The sequence below is a fragment of the Hipposideros armiger genome, unplaced genomic scaffold (genome assembly GCF_001890085.2).
Source record: "Hipposideros armiger isolate ML-2016 unplaced genomic scaffold, ASM189008v1 scaffold_91, whole genome shotgun sequence".
Taxonomy (NCBI): Eukaryota; Metazoa; Chordata; class Mammalia; order Chiroptera; family Hipposideridae; genus Hipposideros; species Hipposideros armiger.
The window spans coordinates 3,550,303-3,572,940 of NW_017731441.1; the positions used below are offsets into that span (position 1 = coordinate 3,550,303).

A 22,638-nucleotide genomic window follows, 5' to 3' on the forward strand; every position below is an offset into this window, starting at 1 on the left:
AGGTGTGAATGGGGTTAATCACTCCAGTAGGAGGTGAGGAATACCTCTAGGAAGCCTTTACTCACCCCAAGCCTGGGGGGCATGGGGAGGAAGCATAGAGACCTGAGGGAGCAAGAGTTGTGGAAGTGAGCTCCCCCCTCCCCCCCCCCACACACAGGAGCTGTAGATAGAGAGGGACACAACCACAGCCTAATTGTGTCAGGTAAGAAGAAGATAACATACCCCATCCTCTCCCTCCCCCTGCCTCTCTCTGTCTCTCCCTGGTAACTCCCATCATAATCCTAGTGGACAGCTCTGGCCAAGGGATGCAGTCCCTGGAGGTCAGGGACTGGGTGGAGGGAAGGGCAGGGCCATACAGGGAATGGACAGGATGGGGCAGCAACTAGAATAATAGCACAGTGTTCTTTCTTGGGAGTGCAGTCTCTGTCTTCTTCTTAGAACTGACCTCAGCCCTGAGCTGTGGAGTTCTGTCTCGAGTCTTCACCTCTTGTCTCTCTCTGTGCCCTCTCCTCGCGACTCCCACTCCCTGAGCGTCCCGGCATCTGTATGCTGCCAATGTTACAGGTGCGTCTTTAACCCTGAGCTTGTCCCGAGTGTCAGTCTTGTACTTTGAACGGTCTATTGATGTCTCATTTTCACATTCCTCCCCAACCTGGAACTCAACTGTCAGAAACACTTTCCCAAAACTTTCCAGTCCTCTCTGCCTCAGCTGCCCAGCCTGCCCACACCTGACTCTTCCTTCTCATCCAACATCATCCGTTCCACATCCTGTGGATTTGGGCTCTTGGTCTGACCCCTGCCCTTCCCTACCACCACACCTTAGGAATCCCTCCGATCTCCTAGCGAAGCTCTAAACACTTATATTTTGGAGGCTGTTAGTATCTGAAGCAACTCCTTATATTTAGGAAATCTGCCCTCATTAAATTTTGGTGAGAGGCAGATGCCACCTCCTACTCTGGAAGCCCAAGAGGCACCGCCACTAGAAGCTAGAGAATAGGAGGAAGCCCTCTCATTTGGAGCCTCCCACTCATGACTTTGACTCTGGAACAGTAACTCCAATTGGGCCCAATTTAGAACCATTCTAGCCTCCAAGGCTCCGTCTGTGCATTGGTGCTGCTACCCCAGCAAAGTGGCGGTTGGGCAGCCTGGCTTTCTCGGGCGTTGCTGGTGTTGCTTCTGAGCCCGGACCTCAATCAACCCCTGGTCCTGTTGCCCCTTCTCAGTTTGCGCTGGCCAAGGTCAATCCCTGCAGTTTGCATCAGACCTCCTGACACATCACCTTCTAACTTATGCCCTGTCTCAGATCATGTCTTTCTCCAACCGCTTCTTCCTACCATCATGGGGGTTATTTCTCTGAAACACAAATCTCTCCATCGTTTGGAACACACTGCTGATTGTCCCCCAATATCTGTTCTCAGCCCTTTTTTTTTTCTTTTATAGACCTTCAAATGCTTAAGTAGCTATAGGACCCAGAATAATGGCTACATTTCTAGCATCCCTTAGAACCAGGTCTTACTAAGCCAATGGGACTGTTATGGTCTGAACGTTTACAGCCCCTCAAAATTCATGTGTTGAAATCTAATTCCCAGTGTGATGCCTGAAGGGTGGCAGAATATGCCATCCCAAAATGTTCTTCTTTGGCACAGGATTATTTTGAAAGGCAGGAGAAGCTCTGAAAATAGAGTTGAAGTTACCGTTTTGTAAAGGAAATTTATATTTATAAAGGAAATCTGTTTGTCAAGGTGCCTCCCTCTCCGTACCAGGAGAAGACGGATGACTAAATCACAAGAAGCTTTTATCAATGGAAAAGGCAGAGACTTAAACCTGCGTAACAAACCTTTTGTTTACCCTACTTTTCCTGGCCACCTCCCCAGAATTGGCCTCCCCCACATCTTTCTTTCTTCATTAGCTGAAGATGGTATTTAAGCCTGAATTCTAAGCCATCTCTGACAGTTACTCATTTTTCTCCTGGATATCTCCCATGCATACATGAGTCTACATGTTAAAGTTCTGTTTTTCTCTTGTTAATCTGTTTTTTGTTACGGGGGCCCCAGGCAAGAACTTAGAATAGAGGAGAAATTAGTTTTCCTCTCCTACTGGTGTTATTTGGAGGTGGGCCCTTTGGGAGGTAATTAGGTCATGAGGATGGAGCCCTGTGAGTCAGGATTAGTGCGTGTATAAGAGGCCTGAGAGCTAACTTGCTCTCCCTGCAATGTGAGGATAATATGAGAAGGTGGCCATCTGCAAGTCAGGAAGAGGGTCCTCACAGAACCTGACCATGTTGGCACCGTTCTTGAACTTCGTGTCTCCGGAACTGTGAGAAATAAATTTCCGTTGTTTATTAGCCGCCCAGTCTGTGGTATTTTGTTATGGCATCCCAAGCTGATTAAGACAGGGATGTAAGCATTTTTCAAGATGTGTCCTTGTCTGCTCATGCACACATGTACACACATACTCACAAGTATCTATCTATCTATCTATCTATCCCCAGCTGGTCATAGTACATCTAAACATCACCTTCTCTGTGAAGCCCTGCCTTCTACCTATAGGGGAAAATAATTGTTGTAACCTGGGTCTGTGTTTCCATATTTCCCTTTCCTGATATACACAGTCTTGTCTCCTTATGTCATATTTGTATGTGAATCTGTCTCTCCTGTTTGACTCTGAGCAATCCTCTATTTTATTAATCTGTATAGTATCGACACTCAGATGTACTTGGAGCTCAAAAATGTTTCCTCAATAAAAAAAAATCTTAAAACAAACAAACAAACAAAAAAACCCTCCCCCAATTCCCCAATTAAAAAAAAATCTTAAAAAAAAAGTTTCCTTAGTGAGGAATGCAGGAAAGGTAAAACTTTTGAAGTTGTGGCTTATCTTCTTATCAAAGCACTATGTTTTTATCTACTTATTTCTCAAAAATGTAAAAAAGCTAAAGGAATCTGAGCATCAGAGAGGCTAAGGTTACTTATCTGAGGTCATTTGACTTCCCTTCATCTCAGCTTCAGGTGGGCTGTAAGGTCCTTCTCTTAATCTGCAAAATAAGTGGACAGATAGCAGAGAAACAACTAAAGGCAACCAGCTGTACAGAAAGTCAAGAATCTTGCACTTGTGCTGTAGGCTCCTGGTAGTGCTTTCACTCCTGGCTGATGGTTAATGGATTCAATTGAGGAAGGAAATGATATAAAGAGAACAGGGATCTTTCAACTTTATGCTGTAGAATTCCATAGAAAATAATCTTGATATCATTTTAATCAGGACAATGTGAAGTCACACGGAAGGAACCCATTAGAATTGTGGCGTTAAATGGCAAAGGAATGGAAGAGATTTCTTTCATTGTAAAAGCCAGAGAACATTTCAGATGAAAAGCAAAGTGTCCACATAGTAAACAAGACTCATGAGAGAAATTTGAGTATATTGGATGCTGTAATTTAGATTTTGTCAGATCCAAGGGGTATTTTCAAAGCACTGTGGCTTCAGCTTGTAAATGATTGTGCAAGTCTTTAAGACACGAGTAACATTAAGAGCATAAAATGCAAGAGGGTCAAGGACTGACCCTCCTTTCAAGAGAAGGACTTTGGGTTTGACCAGAAATTTTCAAAAGGACTCATGATGAAAGGGGGAGTAAGAGAAATAAAGATGTCTTCATGTCTAGGTGGTGGGATGGGGGCTGCAGAATTCCTCTGTAGACAGGGCTTAAAAGTGGTGATTTCTTTAAGGAGAGGGCCAGGGGATTTATCTTGAGATTAAGCAAGTACACTGATTTGCTTATATTTTATGATACACACAAATTAGCAGAACAAAGTTTTCTAAAGATGCCTTTATTTATATTTTACCCAAAGAGAAAATGTCACTTGTTCATATATTCAGGAACACCCCCCGCCTGCCGTAAGTTCCATGAGCCCTTGTCCCCTCCATCTTCCCACACCATTGCCACAGTAACCCAAGAAGGTGGAAAACAGGAACAGCTGGAGAAAAGACCAATGTTATTGAGGAGGGAACCAAAGACAAATTGGATATTTAACCAACAGGTTTAGAATAAAAAATTTCAAGGGATTAGCAAATTCTCTCTTTAAAGGACAGTTTAATGTGGTCTACAGGTTGGGGGTAAGGATTTGAGTCACACTCTGAGACTCAATAGACACACAAAGATGAGGAAAATTGTTGGGAGATGAGGACTTTTCCAGGGAAGGACCCAATCACTTTCTTCTAACATGGAACAGAACAATTTTCAAGTGATATACTAGACAATGATACAGGGCTGAACTTCAGTGCCTGGGAAGTGGATCAAGTCAACACCCAAATGAAAGCCTCACTAAATTATGCTCCCTGAATATGCCCCCCTGCTCCATATGGATTGGAGATGGGAGGATTAGATGAATACAGGGAGTTATGGGACCATTACTCATGAAAGCTGCACCTCTGCAATTCCATCTTGAGATTTCAAGGCAAGGCAGTGGGTAAAAATATTTGGATCTTCAACCCCAAATTTTAGAATTCTGTTGCCTTTTAACCCAGAAACAGGGTTTTGTGGGCTATTTGACTATAGAGAAGCCAAAAGGAACAACTTGGTGCCCGTTTCCCAAGTAAGCCAGAGGCTCAACAAGCTTTCATTACTGTAGTAGCTCTTGAGAGTTCAGAATATTTCACTAGTGATTTTTGTGCAGAAATTTTTTGAGATATTAGAGATAGTTATCCTATGTAAATACTGCTGAATTACTGGAATCTTGAATCCATAGGGAGAGGTTTAAGATTCTGTACTCTAATCCTCTATTTCTTAATTCTGAGCTCTCACACAGAGGCTGGCTGCCCCGTGCACTTGGGTCCAAGGACTAGACGGGGGGCTTCCAGCTATTACCTGGGGGTGGGGTGGGGGGGAGGTGAATGTTCGAAACAGTAAAAAAATAAAGAATTCTTGTGAAAGAAAATGGAATTAGAACATTTATGACTACTTAAGGAATAAAATGAAGGAATGTAGATTTGGATATCACAGGGACCTCCTAATGGGTAGAGAGCTGAATACACTTCAACAGCAGAGAAAAAAGGTGTTCTGACTACAGGATGTGTAGGACTTTCCCTCTCTGAGCCTTTTCACCCCTATCACTCCACCATCCACGTTTCTCTAAGCGCTCTTTGTTTGCTAATTAGCAGAATGTGAAGATTTTTGCTGTCTTCAAGAAGAAAACCAATGCTAATTAAGGTGTTAACCAGTTTAAGTGGTACATTAGTAGAGAAGCAGGAATGGGTGTGATCAGCATAAAAGTGGTTAAATTGTGAAACCATGCTAGGTGGGGTGTAATGCAGAGAGGTCTTTGCTCTGTGCTCAAGTCCTCTGGGACAGTAATTATGCCCGCGCTCACTGCATACCACAGCCTGATGCAGCCCTGAACTTTGGACTTGACTCCCAGGCCTAGCCTTCGGGGCCTAATGCCCTGGGGGTTGTGGGCTGCAGGGCACTAGTCACGTGGGCTAAGGGTCCACCAGGCCCACGCAGTGATAAGGAGCAAACTGGCTGCCTGGTTTCCCTCCCTTCTACATGAAGGACAGTCATCTGGGCAGAAGCCCGGTGTTGGTGTGGAGGCTGAAGGTGCAGCAGGGACAGATCACCAGGTGGGCAGGGCTCCTCACTGCATATGCAGTCTCTTCCGTGTACCTGCACACTCATGGGCAGCCTCCTCTCCTTGTGCACACATGTACACATGCACTCACCTAAACATGCCCGCATGCACACTTGTCTTTCTCCTCCACGTGTACACATACACTCGTGCATGTACACACACTTCCCTCCACGTGTTCACACACCCAGCCTCCTTCATCCTTCATGTCTGCACATCTGCAGGTACACACACCACCTCCCTCTCCTCCGTGTGTGAACATAAACCTGTGCCCACAGAATTTGACCCCTTCTGCCTTTGTGTACACACCTGTACCCCTCTCTCCTTTGCATGCACATGTGCACATACACCCAGCTCCCTTTCCTGTTTGCAATATACATATGTGCACACACACAGCCAGCCTTCCACTCATCTGTATGCATATACAGGTGCACACACGAGGCTCCCCTCCTTCCGACCACTGTCTCCCATGTGCGCACAATTGTATACACACGCCCCAGCCCCTGTCTCCCGTGTGCGCACACGTGCGCATCCCACGGGCTTTTCTCCCCCGCGCGCGCACCGCCGCGCACTGGCGCCAATCCCTGCTGGGCGCGCACGCACACGCGCACACGCACAGCCCATCCCCCTCGGAGTCCAGCGCGGGCCGCCCTGGCGGGAGGAGGAGGAGGAGGGAGCCGAAGGCGCGAAAACGCGCGCAGGCGCGCTGCGGGAGCCGGGCCGCCCCCCACGTCACCGCGCCGCGCACGTCACGCCGCCCGACGCCCGCTCGGCAGGGTGAGCCCCGCGCCCGGCGCCTCGCAGGGCAGGACCCTGGGCCGGAGCGCGCGCCGGGACTGCCCACGTCTCCGTGTCCGCGTGTCCGAGCCCGCGCGTCCGTGTCCGCGCCCTCGTGCCTATCCCCGCGTGTCCGTGCGCCTACCGCCAGCCAGGTGCGGCGGGCAGGGGGCGGCGAGGGCTAGGGTCCCGGGAGGGGCGCGGGCACGCGGGGCGCCCACCGGTCCCCTGTCTTCCTTCCCCGCCGCGTGCGCGCGCCCCTCCCGGCTCCCCCGCCTCCTGCCCCTGGTCCTGGGCGCCGCCGTCGGGGGCCTCCAGGTGACCCGGTCGTGGGCTCGGGGGTCCCGGGTCTTCCTCGAGGCCTGCAGGTGGCCTTCAGGCGGAGCAGCAGCGCCAGCATCTGCACCCGGCGGGGGTCGGGGTCCGCCGGTGCGCACGGGGTCTAGGGGTCTGGGGTGCGCGGAGGCGGCGCTGACCCGGGCTTGGCCCGCCCGACTGCCGGTTCCGGTGCGCGGGAGGCGCTCGCGACGAGGCGGCTGCGGCCTAGTGACAGGCCGGAGGCCGGACCCCGGAAGCCCACCTGTCAGAGTTACCGGCCGGCCGGGTGGGCGAGGGGAGCGAACCAGCGGGACCGAGGCACACCTTGGGGTGCGCGTTTGCGCAGCGACAGCGGGGCTGCGCCAGGGGGGTGGCTGGGTGTCCTTAGTTGCGCCCAAGTTGCGCGGGCGCAGGTTGCCAGGCCTGACCGGGTGCCGGGTCTTTGTGTGGGCGTTGGGGAGGACGGTTCTCCAGGGGGCCAGAATGGGCATCCTATTGTTGGATGCATTGCCATTCTTTGAGATGAGTTTTAAAATCCCAGGTGTGGGGGGGTTTTGCCAGCTGCGCTTTGAGGATGGAGTGTGGGTTTGGAAAAGAAGGTGCCTGCTGCCTGGAGGGACAGTCAGGATGCTGGTGGTACTGGGGGAAATGTTGCTATTACCTTCTTTTTTCATTCTTATTCATTTCTTGTTTTTCCTTCCTTCTTTACCAGGAAAATCATTTTTCTTCTCTGGAGGGTGAACATTTATAGCATCGATTTCACGGATCTGGTAACATGGCAAAAGATGTAAGTATGTTTGCTTGGTTTTACAGACAGATGTTTGCCTAGCACTGCATTCTTTGTAGTTTTCCCATTTTATTCAGAACTGCAACACAAACCACAGTAGTTTATTTTCAGACTTTTAAAGCAAATGAAATAGGATAAAGGCGAACAAGATGAAAGGAATCTAACAGCTTTTATGGAAATGTTTGTGATTTGCTTGTATACATGGGTTTTCAGTATTAAACACCGGGTGACAAACATTGCATGAGGCTTAAATGATATCACTGACTTTTTTGTCATCTTTTCAGAGGGTATTACAATTTTGAATATCTTTGTTGAACACCTTAAATTCAGTGAGATGGAAGGCTGGGACCAGGGGTGACTGGTCATGTGCACAATGACCCTGAGCACCTGTTTGGTGGAAAGTGTAGGAAGCTAATTCAGCTTTGATGGATAAAGTGCTGAGCACTTGTTTTGTCCCCCTTTTTCTTCTCAGAAAAATGAAATTTGGTGAATAATGAAATGTGAAAAATCCTACTTTAGCTTGCTTATTATTTGTCATGAAACAATAGAATATACTGAACAATTTTTTTAACTTGTTCCAAGAAATAGCCTTTTAGGTCTAAAAATGTAGACTATTTTATTGGTTATGTAGTTCTTACCACACTTTGTAATATCAGTTAAAGTCACTCAAACCCCAGTTTTGTCCTTTAGTGTTTCTCAGAATGTATTGTTCTGTAAACATTAGTGAGAAGAGGCTGTTTATTTATTTACTTATTAATTGCACAGAGCTGGAAATGTAGCTCAGATAAACTGCATCTGCCTGAAACAACTAGAGGTAGTAAAAACGTGTCTATAATAGGCAAATAACAGACGTTACGCCTTTCCATCAGTTCAACAGTTTTAATATTCTCTAAAGAGTCTGACTGAGAGCACCCTACGCTCTCACTGACTATCAGGCATGCACTCACATTTGGCTCCTGTCTTCCAGCGCTGGGTTTAATTTGGTGAAGAGCGCATGAACACACAGTTGCACCCTGTGAGGTGTGTTTTAAGTTAAAGCCATTATCCATATATAACATTAGGTTGATTTTATCATCTCTAATTGCATTTTTTGGTGATCATGTACACACCAAAGAGGCAAGACGGGTAGTATGTGCTCAGTGACAAGAATAATTAGGTATCTATAAGAGGGTGCTGCTTTACCCCAGTGCCTCTGTTAGGGTGCAGCTCTGGGGTTGTGTGTTTCAGGGAATCAAGCTTAGTTGCCCTTTTTTATTCACTAGCTAGAGGAGAGGGAGTGACTCCTTGTTTGAGGGGCGCTCTTTGATTGCTTGTTGGCCTCTGGGGGATGTAAAGACAGATAGTAGGTGCCACTGCCGCCTGGTTGTAGGGAGAAGGACTTGGTGAACAACCTTTTCTGACGTTCACTTCTTGAGAAGCAGCCCTGCAAAAGGGGGCAGCTGAGGGCCACCTAGTGGCTGAATGGTGGGGCGGGTTCCCCTGTAGCTGATGATGTTGGGTCATGGGCGCTATGATGATAATGGGGTAGTTTAGGCTGAAAAACAGCATAAGGAGAGGTAAAGTAGCCTTCCCTATCCTGAGAGCTGGGTGATGTCAGGAGTGGCTGGAACCAAGTTTACCAGGACTGGGAGATCAGGCTGGAAATGGAGATTGTGGCCAAGTAAAGGGATTTATTTTACTTTGGCCTTTTTTCTAGTTTCCTTATCTTTTTAAAGCAGGGGAGTGACATTTGAGTTTGGAAAGATGACTTTGGCAGCCAGTGTTGGAGGGGAAAGCAGCAGTAGTTAATTTAAGTTGTGGCGCTTCAGTTTTTCTTAGGTGTAAGATCAAAGGCCATAAGCACAGGTGGGAGCCTAGCCCCTCAGGTTAAAGGGGAGTGGGCTGGGACCCCATGGGAGACTGTTGGGACCCAGGGAGACTAGAGGAGGCTGGAGTTAGGTTTGGGGGGTTATAGTGGAAGACAAACTTAGAGGACCAGTGAGGGGGTCAGCCTGGCAGATTTTGGTGAGGAGGATGAGGGAAAATGGTGTGGCAGCTTCTTACCTCCTGTGGAGGTCCAGGGAGACCACCAGGTTTTAGGGTGCAGCCAGGGAAATGGGTGGACAAGAGCAAGCCCATTGACTGGGGGTGAAGGGGCTGTGGGCGTGGGTGGGTTTTAAAGGTTAGGAGCCATCCATTGAGGGAGAGGGGAGTTGGGCTGGCCTGGAGAGGGCCAGCGGAGGTGTAGCAGGTTGGATGGCAGCAATGCCTGTCCTCCTGACAGGTGAGCTGGACCACACCAGGGCCGGTGGGCAGTTGTCTGGGCATAGATAGCTGTTGCAGGTTAACCAATGTCTTTGGTCTGAGGGACCCAATGTTATCTAGTCTTTCAGAAAGACTTGGAGCTTTTCACCCATCCTGTTGTACATGCATCTCAGATGAGAATTCTGCACGAGCCAGGCCTGCTAGTTCCTGTGTGCATTTCATCTGCCTCAGTTCTTGGTCTGTGGGATCAAGGCGGAAATGCCTGAAATTATGATCACCTGTGCTCCTTTTTTCATGCATCCATTGTTTGCTCTTTGTTGAACACCTGTGCCCAATGATGAGCTTCTCATGAAGCTTGCAGTTCATGGGAGATGGCTGTTGTCAGCCAGGGGTTGGGCACCTCTCTAGGAAGCAGTGCCATTTTCACTGAAATCAGGGTGAGGAAGAGACCAAGGTGGGTGTGTGGGGATCGGGGAAGAGCATGGGACTGGGGCCCCCATGTATGTGCTCTGGCACCAACACCTTATGTCTTCTTTTTCTAGAACACAAATAAATACTTGTATATTTAAAAAAAGCTGTGTAGACTAAACACTGTAATTCATTTGTTTGAAAAAACGCCTGCATTTTTCCAGCAATATATGAAAATAAGCCTGATTCCTTGGTGATGAATACTTAACATTTCATTTTAAAAGCATGTCTCTTTAGCCGGAAGTGTGCTAGGGTGTGCATTTAAAATGGCAGGAATGAGTGGGCTGCCTTAAGGTGCCCTCAGGGTGAGTCCCTGCCTGTCCTCCTGCTTCCCTGGTTCTTCTCTGGTCAGACAGAGAAGGGAGACGGCACCTGGGGAGCTGTGGTGGAAAGGTGGAGGCCCACTCTGGCCTGTGTGGGTGAAGCCAGCGGCCTGGCCTGGGAAGCAGACAGCAGTGGGCACAGGTGGTCAGAGCCTTCACTCTTACCTTCAGCGTTCCTTTATTTGAGTTAAGTTGGCGTGTGCTCGAGGTGAACAATTCAAATGGTAAAAGTTCAGATTTACTATTCATATGTGATGTGCAGGGAGAGGAAGCAGAGAAGGAAAGGTGCAGCTGCGCAGAAGCACAGAGTGGAAGTTATAAAGGCCCCAAGCGCGGTCCCTCCCCCAAGTGACCACTGACAACGGTTTGGGGGGTTATTCCAGGAATTTCAGAGAATTATTGGCATTTTGGGGAAGAATTTCTATGTTGTGGGGACTGGCCTACACTTACAATGGTCCTTTTCCCGAATCCTGAGATAGCGCGTGAGGCTACCCTTCCTTGGGTTTGCCGGCCTCCCGGAGGGTCAGTGCAGCCTGGAAGGGACCACCATTCAGTCATTAAACTTCCCTGGGGTCTTCATCATTGCCCTCACGGACCTGGTGGCCGCTGTGTCCATGTTGGGACTCACTGGCCGCACTTAGGCTGTCCCTTTGAACTCGTATCCAATGCTCAGGGACCATCCTTAGATGTGCATCTTGGAATGTTTTTCCATAATTGCTATAGAGAGAATCTAGGCAGGTCAGAGGGCAGGGCGGCAGGCATTTCAGTCACTGCTCTGGAACTGTGTGGATCTGTGTTCCCATAGTCGTGAGCCTATTTCCTCTATCACGGGGCCTTGTCACCCTGCTAGGTGAAAAATGTACTTGATTGCTTATTGACTGAAAGAACTAGGTATCTTGAATTTTATTTTGTGCCAACCACGGGTCCTGACTGGGAAGGTTTGTCTTGCTGAGAATGCAAGTCACGCTTTTTAGCCCTGAAGAAATCTCCTAAGGTAAAAGTAAACTTTAAGGGAAATATAAACATTACAGTTGTTAGATACATACTCATTGTATTAAAGATTGAAATTGTGTGAAGTGGAAAGTGGAAGGCATCTGACACGAATGTGTGCACACCTGTATGTGTATGCACGTACGTGTGTCCTTGCCTGACCATCTTCCAATCTGTAGCCCCCTGTGAGCCTTTCAGTGCTATTAGCATTTGGAAAATTGAGGTTATAAGGAGGTAAAGGATCTGCAGAGCAGCCATAGTTCTTTTAGAGCTGAGCTGGAAGGGGCAGTGGGTGAGGGAGTGTGGGCCACAGAGGTTCAGGTAATTTCTCAAGGTCACAGGCAGAGTCTGTGTCTCCAGCTCCCAGGCTCGGAGTTCTTCATGGCCCCGGAAAGGGGGAGGAAGAGTGGCATCGCCTCCATCCTCACCGGGAAGATCATGTTCTTGTCCTTGTCCAATATCGTGAAGGTTTGTAAAGAACAGGGAGGTAGATAGTTGATTTGTAAAATAACAGAGATGCTTTTGTGGGGAGATGTCGAGTCGTGAGTTAGCCGACTGGTGGGGATTCCCAGGCCCCATCTCTCCACGCTTCAGGTGTGAGAGCAGAGGGATGATAGCCTGGTGCAGCCATTGAGCCCTGACACGGACACCTGGCCCCTCGGCCCGAGCACTTGGCCACAGGACGTCCTGGGGGAGGAAGATGCCTCAAATCCCAACGTGATCTCTGGCTGGGGGCAGTGCTGGGACAGCTGGCAGAGAGGGTGGCCGTGTAAGTTCCTATTTAGAGTTCATAGGCCTCGGTTTTGAAAGCTGCTCTGTGAGTCCACTTATGTTCTGTGAGTTTGTGGACAAATCCCTGAATTATATTATTGAGAGCTGGAGAACAAAGAAAAATGCATCCTAGCTACGCTTTTGAGGGATGCTATAACGAGGCCTGGTTTAATACCAATAGGAGACTAATGAGCTTATCTAAAAATACATGTCCTGAGTATCATTTTACAGACCTAGACCTCGATGATGAAACTCAGGGCTGAAGAAATAAGCCTGGTATAGCAATAAGCTGCTGTTTCCTCCAGTCTTTGATGAAGCGGGTTCTGGGAACAGACGCTAATTCAGTCATTTAGTACAGCCGCCCTGCCCTCAGAAAGAAACAACTTCACATTGGAGATTAAGAGGGTCATCAATTTAGCCCACTTGGGTTTAGACAGAGGAGAAATCTATGGTGGTCAGCTTGTTTTTACAACAGGCTTTTCATGTTTCAGAACTAATTTTTTTCTACAGGCATGAAATTGGAGAAACTCTGAGATGGTATTAAAAAGCAGAAAGTTACAGCTTAATTAAAAATGTTGCCCTAAAACATCTTGCTTTAAAAGACGTATTATACGAACACCTGGTATAAAATTCAAAAGATAAAAGGGATATCTTTTTCCCTCATATAATCAGCTCTTTTTTAGCTCTGTGCTTTTGGTGTGTAAAAAAATTATCTTCAGGGTTTGTTGTGAAACAATTAGGAAACTCTCCTGTGGTATTGATGCACAGCCTGACTTGCAGTATAACTTGTAGATGTTTTCCTCACATAACCAGCTTTTCAAAGAGCTCCTTTCTCTTGGTATTTAATAAATTATATTATTTTTCAGTGTAGAACAATTGGAAAATTCTCATTCGTAATTGATACCTGGCTTCTCTTGCCTGCAGTTTCATACTATTTTAGGAGGGACTGGATTTCTAGGGAATAGTGAGCATGGATGGGCCAGAGATAGTACACAGCCTACACATGTCACAACATGTACACATGAGAGTGAGACCTCTGGGATGTATGTCATCAGGGTGTCGGCACTGGCTGAACTAGAGATGAGATTCACCCCTAGGCACCTTCTGACTCAAATGATTATCATTATTAGGGCATCGGCCATAAATAGTACAGATGCTGTGTCTACATGGCGTTGGGCCTGGAAAGGTGTCGGCCATCAGTAAATATTTGCTGTCTGGCCGCAGCTCCTGCAGACCCAGTTCTGCCTAAGGATGTGTATGGATGCAGAAGCTGACTGTGGCTTTTCAGTTGTTGCACGGTTCGCGGGTGCTACTTAGATGACTTGGATGCTACAGATGACTTGGAAACTCCAGAATGAAGAGTTGTATTTACCTCTTCCTGGTAGAGTTTGTTGTATGAACTCAGGACCCTGTTTATCAAAATCCTGTTTTTGCATTATCCGGTTTTAAAGGGAATTCTGGTTTGATGGAATGAAACCAGTGTGCATCCCCAGGTTCTAAAATGCATACCTTTTAACACACACGCATGAGCTGTGCACCTAGGGGTTCTCTTAAATAACATCGTGTCATTGAGGGCCCAAGAAGGAGACAGAGTGAACATCTTTGCTAGGCAGTAACCCAGGTAATTATGTCTGTAAGTCAGCAAACCAGACATAGTCAGTCTAGAACCTGAGTTTTCCAGTGCCCCCCACCCCCCAGTTCAGCTCTGCCCAGTGCCTACCCAGCACAGGACAGGTGTGCCGGCCTCTTTCGTGGTTCATCCTGCAGAGGAATTTGTCATTTCCGGGCTGTCCTGTGTGGCTGCACTCTATCCTCAGCGTCAACTGTGAGTTTTTATTGTCTTTATTGAATCACAGTCCTGTGACAGCAACAAGCTTTTCTGTCACAATGATTGGATTATCCGTTTAGCAGAATTTTCACAAGAAAAAAGTTTGAAGTGCTGAAAAAGTTCAAGTGATATTTCTTCTGTTTACAAAAGTAATGTTAATTATACAAAAGTTAGTTCCAGGAAAGTAAAAAGAAGAAAAAACTCATCAGCTGGTATCTGAGAGGAATTGCTGGGATTTGGTAATATATTCCTGTTGGATTTTTATTTAGTCATCTGAAATAAAGGCATATTTTACAAAAATGTAAATGTATGTTCCATTTTTAATCTTCCTTTTCTCTTTAATGTTTGTCAGTATTTCCTCAAGTCATTTTTTTTAACCACATTATTTTATTTGACATGTTGAGAAATTGTAGATGGTCAGTTATTGAAAAAGTGGGTTGAAGTGGGAAAAAATAAAAAATGATGCATACCTAAACACATCATTTTAAATTTTAACAAATGTATATTCATTCCCCAATTCTTTTGGCTATAGAGAGAAAGCCCTTTCTTGTTGAATGGGTTCACTTATTCGAGTCTCTTGTATAAGCCATATCCATGATATCCAGTTTTGATTTCTACAGAATGGATGGAGAACATAAAAGACATTTAAAGACACTGATGCAACCCTTAGATTGTTTGCAGTTTTTTCCAGGCTTTTAATAACAAATACAACTGGCATAAATAGATTTTTAGAGATGAACATAGCCGAGTAGTAGATAGCATGTTGCTGAACTTTCTAGAGAACAGATACGCAGGTTATTTGAGACAGTATTGAAAGCCATCAGCATCTTACAGGAAAAGGGAGAATATCAATTAGTTTGACAAATTCCCTATTCATTCTGGATGTGCTTTCAGTCTCCAGTCTCCAGCACTGGGAATTCCAGTGGTTTCTAGTTAAATCTTCTCAAATTTACGCAGATCCATTCTGATATCCCAGGATAAATTCTTGGAAGTGTAATTCGCATGGGTGTGTGTGGACGTGCCTGTGTGTGTGTGGCTGTGCCTGGATGTGCATGGGTATGTGCGTGTGCGAGGACAAGTATGAATGTGTAGCACACATAAGCACTATGTCTTGGAGATACTATCAGATTACTTTCCAAAATGATCATACCAGTTTATACTTATTTCGATGAGATTGTAGGAGAGAGCCCATTTTAACATTCCCTTTTCAACATCGAGTTCGATAATGATAATTTAAAAACCCATAAAACTTGCTCCATTTAATAGGTAAAATTTTAAATGACGTTTTTGAATTTTTTGAGTTAGAAGTTAAATGTTTTCCTTTTAAAACATTGTTTCACTGTGAATTGATGAACATATCCTGTGCTCATTTTTCCATTCAGGTGTTTATTTCCTGTTGATTTGCATCCACTCTATAAATTCAGGGTATTAGACCTTTGTTCATCATTTCACAGCCAAATAGTAACATTAGTTTGCTTCTGTCATGCAGTAAATATAAAATCACTTCACTATAAACCTACAGAGAACATACCTTGAATTCATACCTTGAATTTTAAATACAGGTAGTTTTTAGGTAGTTTACATATTTTTCCTTCATTTGATTGATTAGTATATATTGTTCATTTTTATTCAGTGTGATCATCAGGACTCTTTGAGGTCCAAGTTCACAATAGTTCTTGTAGCTTCTTGGGTAAATGATTACAGCAAAGTATAAGGTCTTCTTAGCTCTTGCACAATATCTTACTTCCTCTGTTTAAAAGTATTAATTACTTGGAGTAGCTAGTATGAGTCTTATTTTTCTGTTGTTTCATTTGTTTTTCAGAAAAATCAGGATTTGAGTGAAAATATCTTATGCCTCCCTGTATTTTTTTTTTCCACCTGTATTGATAGAACCTAAATCCTATTCTGCAAAAAGGAAGGATAAAGAGAGATGCTTATGAGAGAGTTCAACCTCTGACTTTGTCTCATGGCTGAGTTTGGGGATCATTTATGAAGCCATACTTATCTTTGATCTGGTGTACTTTCAGGTTAATCCAGATAAAGAAGTTACTTATTCATGGAGGTTATTATTACTTCAGCATTTCTTTTGAAAATTTGTCATCTTTTAAAGTTTAGGTCCCTTCTTTGAAATGATATGCAGCTTAAAAGATAAATGCCTTAATATTGTACAAATAAGTAGCCTGTGAATTAAGATGGCTGTGGATTACTAGGGTGTTTCATCCTCATTTTATGAAGCCCTAATGATGTTCCCTCCCCCAACACACACATACATGCACGCGTACGCACAACTTGGGTAGGAGGGAAGTCACAAAATTAAACAATCTCATGGGGTTTTGTAACTCCAGAGAGCTTTGAAATTTTGTCTGTAGACTTAGGTGTTGCTGCAGAACACTGCCAGGCTGGAAGTGGAGAGTACCAAGGGGATGTCTTCCGGATGTAACCCCTTCTTTCCTTAACGAACTGTAAAAGTGGCGCCTGTGGTTGCTGCATGACCAGCTTTTACTTTGAGGTTGGAAAGGATATTGAGGTGGGTTTCTTTGATGACTGTAGGCCCTAATCTCTCGTGCAGTGATGACGGTGGCCCTGTCCTCCCACCTCGTAGACCTTTATTTGAGTGACGTATTGGTAGCGTGTGGACTGTGGTCCTAGAAATGCTGCCTAATCTATTTTTGAGCACTCCTTCTGGGAAGGGAAGGGGCCAGTGGTGGGTCATTGTACCTTCCTCGTCACAGCTCATCGTGCAGTAAGAGCTGCCCATCCCCTGCCATCTGTTGCCCACCTGGACCCCACGCCGCCTTAGACCTTGGGCCCAGCGGGTTTCGGGCGCCTTCCCTGAGCTGTGGAGGAGCACTCATCCTTGTTCAAGCGCCCAGCCTTGGATGACTTGGTTTTGTTAAAAAGAGTTAGGTTTTTTGTGAAAGGGAAAAAAGTATCCTGCAATAACTTTTCCAGTAGAGAAGTCGGATTAGTGTATTGTTTTTTTTCAAATTAGCTAATAAAATAAATATACTAGGTGATCAGAAACTGTCTCCACCTCCGGTTGTGTTCCTCTCAGGAGAGGCCACAGGCCTGAACGCCACCCTCTGTGGAGTGGTGGGGTGTGGCCTGAGCTCTTGGAAGCCCCATGACCATTGGGTTCTCCTGGAAACTATTTCTACGTCAGGACAAAGGCAGTCACTCCAAAGAGACCTGCACTGCCTGGTTCTGAGTCCCAGCTGTGCCACTTTCTGGCAGTGTGACCTCAGGCAGAATCTTCTCTGGGGCTTGCCAACTCACCTATAAAATAAGGTAACAAGCGTACCTTCCTCTCAGGGAAGCACAGATTAAAGGACCACACGCATCACACGCTAGGCTCGATCCTGGCGACACTTGAGTGAGTTCTAAAGAATAAAAATAAGGCTTTGAAGAAATTTGGAGTTCATCACAGTCGTGGACCTCTGAAATACACTTCTTGGCCATGAGTGGTTGGTCTTAATCAGAGCTCTGGGGGTAGACACCACTCCTAGCATGATCAAGGGGATCAGCTCCTTGTTAGGGCCTGAGCTCAGGAGTGAAGTAGGCAGGCCACCAAAGATGGGGTGCAGGGAGCCACAGGTCACCAGAGGAGGTACGGGGCAGCCCCAGGCAGCTAGAGATGGGATGCAGGGGGCCACAAACCAGAAGCAGGGTGTGTGTGGTGGCAGGGGTCCACAGGCCACCAAGGGGACGCTGCTACCATTGAGCACTTGGGGCCTACGTGACCTGTTTTGGCCCTGCTCCCTGCCTCCAGTCTTTCTGTACACAGGCCTCTGCCCCCACATCTCCAGCTTGCCCTAGCTATAATATAGAGAAATCCCATGGGTGGTGGGCAATAGGAACTTGCTCTGGGGCGGGCCTGCTGGAATGGGATGGGGTGGACAGAGCCTGTGACACCTGGGGCTTCCTCTTCAGGGGCTGCAGCTAGGGTATGGCTGATAAGAGCGTGGACATGGGGCACTTAGACAGCATGGGCTTTGGTTAAAGAAAGAAGCACTCTGCAGCTGTCTCACTGGTTCTTCCTTTATAAAGAACGAGAAATAATGTTCCATTGGGGAGCAACTTCCTGATAAGTCAGATTCTAGCCGGCTCTTAAGAGTCCTCATCAAGTCCTTGGTGAACAGTCTCCACCACGTAGCAGGTGAGAGAACGCATTATGTGCCATACAGAGCTAATCCAGTGCAAGTCAGCCACAAAAATGCCAGAAAGTGGGACATAAGCAAATATTTAAAAATTGTTTTGGATCCGAGTTATGTTTTCTTCCAGGCAGTTTTGCATCTGTGCCTGTTCTAGAATAAATATGATATTTTCTCTGGCAGAAAAGAGAGTGAGAGTGATGACTGAAGGATGCAGTCCGATTATGGATTAGAAGAGCAGATGCTGTGACTCCGTCTGCTTCTTTCTAGGAAGGACTAGCTGGGGAGTAAGGTACTGAATCTAGTGAGAAGCGCAGAGTCGGCAGGAGCAGGAGGCAGTTCCTGCGCTGTGCGTCTTGGAGTGGGGTGGAGGATGATCGTTTAAATGGTTCAGCATTTGACTGACATTCAGGTCCAGCTTGGCAGGCAGGAGTTGGATGGAAGTGCTAATTTATACTTGACTCCCTGAAGAGGTGGGCTCTGATGGCAGACACAGGAGGTGGAAGGAGGCACCACTTGCAGAGGAACCAGAGAATCTTAGCATTTCAGAGCTAGGAGAGACTGGAGATCTCCAAACCCAACTAAAGAAAAACAACTGCAGTTAACCTAGGCTGTCTGTTGGAGTCCCAGTTTTGCTCATGGAGGAGAACAACAACTGTAACTTATGTGTTAATTGCTGATGTCATGGCCGCCTGGCAGAGAACTCAGGGTCTCACTTGAATTTCAGAAATCCTGGCAGTCTCATCCCCCTGTTCCTGGCGCCACAAACAAATTCCTTTCCTATCCCTTGTCACCCCACCCCCCCGAATCTGCCACACCTGTTCCTCTTCCTTTCCTCTGAGTCTGCTGGAATTTGTAAATTTAACTCCTACCTCTTCCATTTCCTTTCACTGATGGATTTGAGATTTTCCCCTGAGGATATTGATTTATTGTGGGGAAAGGATTGGCATTTGCCTGGTCACTTCTAATCCAGACTTTTTTGCTCCACAGCCAGTTCTGCTCTGCCTACGCCTCAGGGCCAGCCCTCTGACCTTCCATCTTGCTCTGGTTGCCTTCTGTGGCCGTGGGCCTCTGCTCCATTGGCTCTTGCTGCCATCTTGACTTCTTCTTGGTTCTCTAGGACTTTCTGTCCCACTCTGTCCATTCTGTGGACATGGGCTTCTGCTTCATATGCTCTTGCTGCCATCTTGGTTTCTTTTCCATGGATGCCACATGAGGTCCTGACCTCAGATCCACGGCTTTCAGCCTCCATCCTCAGCTCTCCCTCATCCCTAGATCTTGTTATCCTTGGGACCCTTTGTTTAGAAAATGACAATAGTCTTACGCTTTATCTAATTACAGAAGTACAGTAAGTCCTCAGTGTTGTCGATAGGTCCTACAGCTTTAAGTGAAGTGACAAAAAATGAAACTGTTTTACCATAGGCTAATTGATAGAAATAGGGGTTAAGTTCCTACAGCATCTTACGACTGTTATAACAAAACAACATTGAATGGAATGGCATTATTTGAAGACTTGTTGTATAGGGTTTTTAAAAAATTAAATGGTATTAGGAAGTTGATCATCTGAAATCATAGTCCAGGATGACTGTTACATTTTACTGATTATTTTGGGGACTAACTCCCTAGATGTGTGTTTAAACATACACTACTTATATTACACAACTTTACATAAATGAACTCACACATTCTGTCCCCTGCTGTTTTACTCCACAGTTTGTCCTAGGCTTTCTCATGTTGGTGAATATAAAAATAGGTAATTTAAAAAACTTTTATGGAACATTTCTAACATACACAAGAATAGAGAATGTGACGGTGACCCTCTGCTTCCCTGTCGTCTTCCTGAGTACTCAGTTCATGGCTGGCTTGTTCATGTCCATGCTTCTCCAGCTGGGTGAGGCTGAAGCTGATTACAAACATGATGTCATTTCATTAAGTATTCTAGTATGTATCTCTCAAAGATAAGAGAGCCGTACAAATACCCAAAACAATGAACAATAATTCATTAGTATTTCCAGTTAACTACTGTTTGGATTTTCCCATTTGTCTCAATGTGTAATCTTTGTTTGCTGATATCAGGATCTAGGATATTTCGTTTGGATGTGCCCTCATTTATTCGATCCTACTGATGGGCATTTAAGTTGTTTCCGGTAACTTGCCTTTATGGTAAGCTGAACTGTGATTACGCTGATTGGGTGGCTGTCAGGATGGCATTTGTATTGTGTTTAGCCTGAGGCTTGATCTGAAGTTCCTATTTGGCTGTTGCCAGGTGCAGCAGTCCTAGATGTATTTTTCCCACCTTATTCTTTTATCCACTTGGAATCTATTTTTTATGTGATGAACCTTACGCACTAACGTGCGCTCTAACGCACATTATTTTGCATCATGCACCATATCTCATTGCTTTGTAATACTACTTTGGTGTTCTTTCTGTGGCAAGGACAGAAACCCGTGGCAGGTGGTTAATGCAGGAAACAGGCTGGTGCATGAACAGAGTGAGAGAGTGAGCTGCATGGTCACCAGCTCCTTTACCAGGTTACCCAAAACTTAGCGACCTGGAGCTACATTATTACCCCCCAGTTTCTGTGGGTCCGAAGTCTGGCTTCAGCTGCATTGGCCCCCCAGCCCAACAAACACCCAAAGGTGCTGTGGTACCCGAGGTCCTGGGGGACGGGACTGCGTCTGGGTTCGTTTACCTGGTTGTTGGTAGGATTTGGTCCTTTGAGGACTATTGACTGGAGGTCATCCTCAGTTCCTGGCCACGTGGGCCCACCGGCAAGTCCCATCATCAGAGTGAGTGAGCGAGCCAGGGAGAGGGGGAGAGAGAGAGACAGAGGGAGACAAGCCAGCAAGACAGAGAGGTCCTGGTCTCTTGAGACCTAACCTGGCCTTTGCAGATTTGGTCACCAGGTGAGGCCACACTCAAGGGAAGGGGATTGGGCAAGGGTGTGAAGTCACACAGGCGGGAGGCCCACCTCACTTACTGGTTAGTTTTGGTAAATGAGTGCCTTTGCTATTGGTTTATATGTTAAATATTTAGCAGACTGATGTTTTCTTACAGGAAGCTAGGTTTGCATCTTAAGTATAAAGATTTTTGTAGGAAAATAAGTCCATTGCGCTTATCTTAAAATTAATTGCAATTTCAGTAATGCCTTTTAAAAAATGAAACACAACCTGTGTTTGATGCCTCTGGGCTATAAGATGTGAGGAAGAAACCCAGTGGTGTAACCATAATATTTTTTCTAAGTTGTGTGATTGAAGTTTTGTACTAACTGTAAAGCAACCTGTCAAAATGACTTCATGTTGGAAAATCCCAAAGAGGCTGTAATGGGATCCACTTGAGTATATCCTCGTGCTGATAATTGTGTTCCCAATGGTGCTGTGTGTTGCATGGCCTTGGACTGTCCTACTGTCTGAAGAACTAGTGGAGATGAAATAGGGTGGGGTCCTCATTCACCCCCTGAGTGCCTAACGGCCCCTGGAGTCCTCAGGTTCTGAGAGGAGAAATTGGGCATGGTCAGAGTGCCATCCAGTTGTGCCGGGGAGCGGGGACTCAGATGCCGAGACTGGTTTGCAGCAGGACGCCGCCGGGGACTCGGAGGCCGTGCTTGGCGGCCTGGTTTGCACCCCTTGTAGATTTTGTTTATACCAGCACTGTCTTCAGCAGACAGATCCTTGGAGGTGTTAACAAATAACCACTCACAATTACCACTTTGCAGCTGGCCTGGGACCTTCTTTCCTTAAGCGCTGGCAGTCCAGTGCCCCAGGAGCCCTCAGAACCCCTTTCGTCCGGGCAGACCAGGGTGCTTGGTCATCCCGTGTATGGATTTTTAAAGGTTTGCGTGTCATGCTGTAATTCTTATACGGGCTGTGAGGAAGATGAGGCTGGTACTGCTGTCCCTGCTCTGCAGGTCGCAGTGATAGAAGCTGAGACTTCAGACTCGCCCAGGGTTACGCTGCGGGAGACCCAGTGGGCGGGCATCCTGGGAATAAAGCAGAGCAGGTGTGGGGAGTGGCCGGTCCTCTACAGATGACAGGCCAGGTGTCACAGCCTAGTGGGGTGTTTTATACTTGACCACGCACAAATCAGATCAACAATAGTGTTTTTTTTTCAGGAAAGATGACAATAATTTTCTACTATAGTTAGTTGGTTCTTGCCACACTTCACCATTGTCAACCAGTGAGCTCTTTATTTGATTTTTTAGTTGTCCTTTGAGGCTCATGCTTCACAAAGGGGGTGATGTTTTAGAAAAGCACCATCATGAGAAGGCTGAAGCTGTGATTCTGGGGTTGGCGGGTGGGTTATGGGTGATGACACCGATGACCTTTTTATGTATATATATATATATATATGTAAATTATTATAGCTTGT

At 46.2% G+C, this 22,638-nt stretch overlaps 1 protein-coding gene across 5 annotated transcripts in view; it reads left to right on the forward strand.

The window, feature by feature from the left end:
• Positions 1–6,360: 6,360 nt before the first annotated feature.
• The window catches only part of TFDP1 (transcription factor Dp-1), a 52,342-nt gene continuing 36,064 nt past the window's right edge, over positions 6,361–22,638 (forward strand). Inside the window, exons 1-2 of one of the 5 annotated variants that reach the window (XM_019644825.1) lie at positions 6,361–6,544; positions 7,420–7,494. The gene's annotated coding sequence lies outside the window, so the exon portion shown is untranslated. The other 4 variants (XM_019644829.1, XM_019644828.1, XM_019644826.1 and 1 more) reach the window with 4 other exon arrangements.